This window comes from Bos indicus, chromosome 15 (assembly GCF_029378745.1).
Source record: "Bos indicus isolate NIAB-ARS_2022 breed Sahiwal x Tharparkar chromosome 15, NIAB-ARS_B.indTharparkar_mat_pri_1.0, whole genome shotgun sequence".
NCBI lineage: Eukaryota > Metazoa > Chordata > Mammalia > Artiodactyla > Bovidae > Bos > Bos indicus.
Window position 1 is genome coordinate 83,303,841 of NC_091774.1, and position 4,966 is coordinate 83,308,806.

Below are 4,966 nucleotides of genomic sequence, written 5' to 3' on the forward strand. Positions count from 1 at the left end.
AAATCAACCCTGAATTTTCACTGGAAGGACTGATGCTGAAGCTGAAACTCCAATACTTTGGCCACCTGATGCAAAGAACCAACTGTTTGGAAAAGACCCTGATGCTGGGAAAGATTGAGGGCAGAAGGACAAGGGGGTGCAGAAGATGAGATGGTTGGATAACATCAGTGACTCAATGGACATGAGTTTGAGCAAACTCCTGGGAGATAGTGATGGACAGGGAGGCCTAGTGTGCTGCAGTCCATCGGGTCGGAAAGAGTCAGACATGACTTAGCAACTGAACAACAAAATCTCAATTGTTGTAATCTCATCTTGGCATTTAAAAATTTTGAAACATACAGACATGGTCAAAAAGTGGAATTGACTCAGACCTCTCAAACTCTGAGAAGCAATCTATAGTTTAATAATATCCCCTAATATGCTGATTTAGCCCACCTTCTCCCATTTCATAATTTTTGGCCTTTTGCATTCATATATTATATATATATAAAATTGCACTAGCCCAAGCTCTAACTGAATAAGAATCTCTGCAGATGGGGCTAAGAATTATACATATTTTTAACTTCCAGGTGATTTCAATGTGCAGCCTCTCAGCATCTCATTCCTCAGTCTTCACAAAAATGTAGCCATTACATTTGGTTGGATGACTTTAATTTTTATTGGGATATAGTTGATTTACAATGTTGTGTTTGCTTCAGGTGGACAGCAAAGTGAATCTGGGCCCATGTTTTAAATTGCTTCCTTAAGCTCTCCACAGGCTCCTCCAACTCGGAATGCCCCAAGTGAACCTGTCTTTCCTCTAGACTTGTTTAGCTAGCTGCCACCTTCCAGCCAAGTTTCCAGAGCCAGAAAAACACAGATTCCTTCCTCCTTCCCTCTGCTCCCCACCAGTAGTCATGCTTAAGTGCTACTCATCCCTGTTCAATATTCCTGGAATTCTTGCACCTCTCATTCTCACAGTTTCTCCAGCCTCTTAATTGATTGAGTAGCACTCATTTTCCACACTGGGACTCACGATCCTGCTTCCAGATCTCTCTCTGGCTCCCTCACTGAAAACAAAAACCAAGACTTCTTTGAACACCAAAGTATATAAAGACTTCCATGACTTGGGATTCACCTCTGTCCATCACCCAATCAGCGTCCTCTCCCTGACCCTAAACTCCAGCCATTCGTATAGCCGTCCAAACTCAGGATGCTTTCCTTGATTTGGGTCCTTAATTTTTGGTGCATGCAGCACTTTATACTTTGCTCTTCCTCTAACTTGCAACTCTCAACTCAGATACGTTCTCCTAGTTGTGGAAGGCTTCCGTGAACGTCTTTATCCCCCCTCCCTACTCCCTATAGGCGTGTTGCCTCTCTACAGTGCCATTTATCAACCTAGATTGTAATTGTCCATTTTTCTGAGCTCGTTATCCCTAATGTATATTATGTAACAACTTGGAAGTCAGTGTTTAATGAATGAATGAAAACATACTTAGCCGTATCTATCTCAGGGCCAACTGGTTTTTTGGTGTGTGTTAGTCACTCAGTTGTGCCCGACTCTGCGACCCCATGGACTGTAGCCTGCCAGGTTCCTCTGTCCATAGAATTTTCCAGGCAAGAATGCTGGAGTAGGTTGCCATTCCCTTCTCCAGGCGATTTCCCGACCCAGGGATTAAACCGGTGTCTCCTGCATTGCAGGCAGATTCTGTACCGTCTAAGCCAACAGGGAAGCTCAAACATCTGGTTCTTTACTAACTTCTAAAATCACCTGATCAAACTCAGGTGTGACTTCCACAAGGCTATTTATAGAAGAATCTGAGATCTCCAGTTTTCACCTTTAAGGAAACTGCATCTAATCAGCTTGTTAGCTTCCCTTGGGGAATCAAGGTGAACCCCAAGAGGAGCACTTTACCTGAAAAGACAGTAGGGAGGAAAGCCTGAGGAGAATGTAACCACCGTTTATGAACTTTGGAACAGAAAACCATGGACGGCTTCGGGAATGCTTCCCACAGGGCAGGGCATATTACTGGGCAAAAGCTTTATAAACCTTTAGAAGCAAACTCTTAAGTTTTTATAACAATGTTAAGAGCTTCACAAGATATATACCTTATAGTGAATACGTTGTAGTGATTTTTCTACACTTCCTTTTAGGACTATAAGTTGATTTTCATTTGTCTTGCTGCAAGTAGAGCAGATCCTTGAAATGTAGAGGTTTAATGTTTTTGTGGGACTTCAGAGGTCCCTGTGGAGAAGGAAATGGCAACCCACTCCAGTATGCTTGCCTGGGATAATCCCATGGACAGAGGAGCCTGGCGGGCTGCAGTCCGTGGGGTCACAAAGAGTTGGACACGACTGAGTGACTGGGCAGAGTTCCCTGACAGATGCAATACTGTGTCATTTTGCTGAGTCATATATAACTGTGAATCATGAGGAAGGTAGACTCCGGGGGATCTCTGCCCCAGCCCATCATGTCACAGCAGCCCCTTAAAGGACTGAAGGAAGGATGTTGAAAGGATGGAGCTAGACAGCCTCACACTGAGTGAAGAAAGAAAGAAAAGCAATATCATATGACGTCCCTTACAAGTGGAACCTAAAAAGAAAGGATACAAATGAACTTACAAAACAGAGACTAAGAGACTTAGAAAATGAACTTAGGGTTGTGTGGGGAGCGGTGCAGGGAGGGCCAGTTAGGGAGTTTGGGATGGATATGCACACACGCTGTGTTTTATTTAAAATGGATAACCAACAGGACCTATTGTACAGCGCACGGAACTCTGTTGAATGCTATGTGGCAGCCTGGATGGGAGGGGATTTGATGGGGCGGGGCGGAGAACGGATACACGTATGTGCATGGCTGAATCCCTCGGCTGTTCATCTGAAACTTTCACCACATCGTTCATCAGCTTTACCCCAACACAAAATAATAAGTTAAAAAAAATGAAGAAGGATGTTGAAATGTTTTGGGTACATTCAACTGCCCTTATTGGAGGACATTACACACCACCTGCTATTCAAGATTGCAGGATGCAGCCTCACAAACGTCAGGGGTCTACTACCATGCTGTAGCTGCCAGAAAAACCACTGCTGATACTTCACACCCAGCCCATAATGGGAATCGGGCAAATGACTTGTGCCAGATCAGTGGCCTTCCCAAGAACCAGGCTCGAAAAAGTTAACCCTGACAATGCAACTGATTTTGTGGGCATGAGAGCCTTGAGAAGTGAAGGCGTCAGGAGGACGAACTTCAAGAACGCTCCTTCCTTCAGGTAGGACTCCCCACACAGTATTATCCACATTAAGAAGCTTCTGGAAAGACAGATACCCATGTCTTCACGATGTTTAGCCCAGGAGGAGGAAATGACTTAGCTACCCACTGCCTTCCAGCCCAGTGTCTCACAGAACACAAGGTTGCAGAGGTCGCAAACTCCAGGGTTAAACAAACCCTGCTTGGAATTCCAGTGGTGTGACTAACCAATCAACTATGTGACCTTGAGTAAATTAGTTTATTTTCTGGGCGTCTTTCTTCATATTCAGCCTGACGACTAACATGAACGGCTTAAAAATTGTTTAAGTGGAAGTCAGGCAACGTTGAGCGCTCCAGTCTCAGGACCCTGGACACAGAAACACAGGCTGAAGACAGGGGCCGCTCCCCCAGGTGCCCTCCTCCAAGGTCTCCACCCCCCCACCCCCACCCCCACCGTGCCCAGCTTCTCCCCCTTTGAACTTCTCAGAGAAAACCTAAACCAGCATTTTCAGCGTCCTTACGTCTTTCCAAGGTCTTCCAATCACCTCTCAGTTGCTTATTCTTCAAAACACAGAATTTGAATCCCTGCATGGATCAGCTAAGACTCTGAGAATTTATACGGGCGGGTGAAATTAAATTCAAACATCTGGAAACCCATGCCGAGTTTTTCACCCAGTTTCCCATGAAGATCAAGTTCCCTGACTCCCGAAAAACAAATCACCGTGGGGCCAGTTCTCCACCTCTTTCCGCTGCCTCCTACTAAGTAGAAGTGAATCAGACAGACAATCTGACTTTTTAAAAATTATTTAATTTAGTAGTTTTCTTGGAAAAAAAAAAACAATAAGGCAAAAAAAAAAAAAAAGAAAATATATATAGTTTTGTTTTGCTTCCGTGTGACTATTTCACCTGAAGGACTCGAAGCTTCTTCCTTGAGCAGGAATCTGAGGATCAGGCTGGGAACGTAGTGCAGATGGAGGAGGAGGCAGGGGTGGGGCGACAGAGCAGGGAGTTCAGTCTCCGGGGGGTCCCACCGGCCGAAGCACCCACCCCAGGAGCGGGTCGCTGCTTCGTGGGCCTCCCTGGAGGCGGCAGACCTGCCGTAACCCCTCGCTCGTGCTGGGAAGCGAGTCCCCGGAGGCAGCTCCCGAAAGCCGCCAGGGAGGGGGCGGGCGGGGTAGGAGCAGGCCTGGTTCCCCGGCAGAAATCCAGTTTCCCTGCGGGGCCGGCTTCCCCTGGAATGATTCCCCCCAGGGACCCATGCTGGCTGAGGCTCGGCAGTTAGGGAACACAAACAGAACACTCAGGAAGAGCAGACAAGGAAGGCACCTCGATTTGCGATCCTCACCAAGGGTGGGCGGCACGGGGGTCAGATTTCAAAGACAACTGAAACGAAACACGGAACAAAAAAAGAAGGAAACCGGGGCCAAACAGGCGCGGTTCTCTTACCCAGCCCCAGTTCCCAGGAAGGAGGACCAGCTACGCGGCGCTGCAGCGGGAAACGCCCCTCCTGCCCATCTACCCACTCTGTCCCCGGAGGAGGACAGAACGCTGGGCAAGGGGGCAGGGCTTTGTCCTGCAGAGTGGGGTGAGGAGGGGAGCGGAGCTGAGACTGCAGTGGGCGCCCAGGATGCGACCCGCGGACACAGACCCTGCCGGGTGACCGAGAGTCCGGGGAGACAAGTGAGATCCGAGAGCAAGAGTCTTAACGGGAGGGAGGGAAATCAAACAGAAAATTCGGCC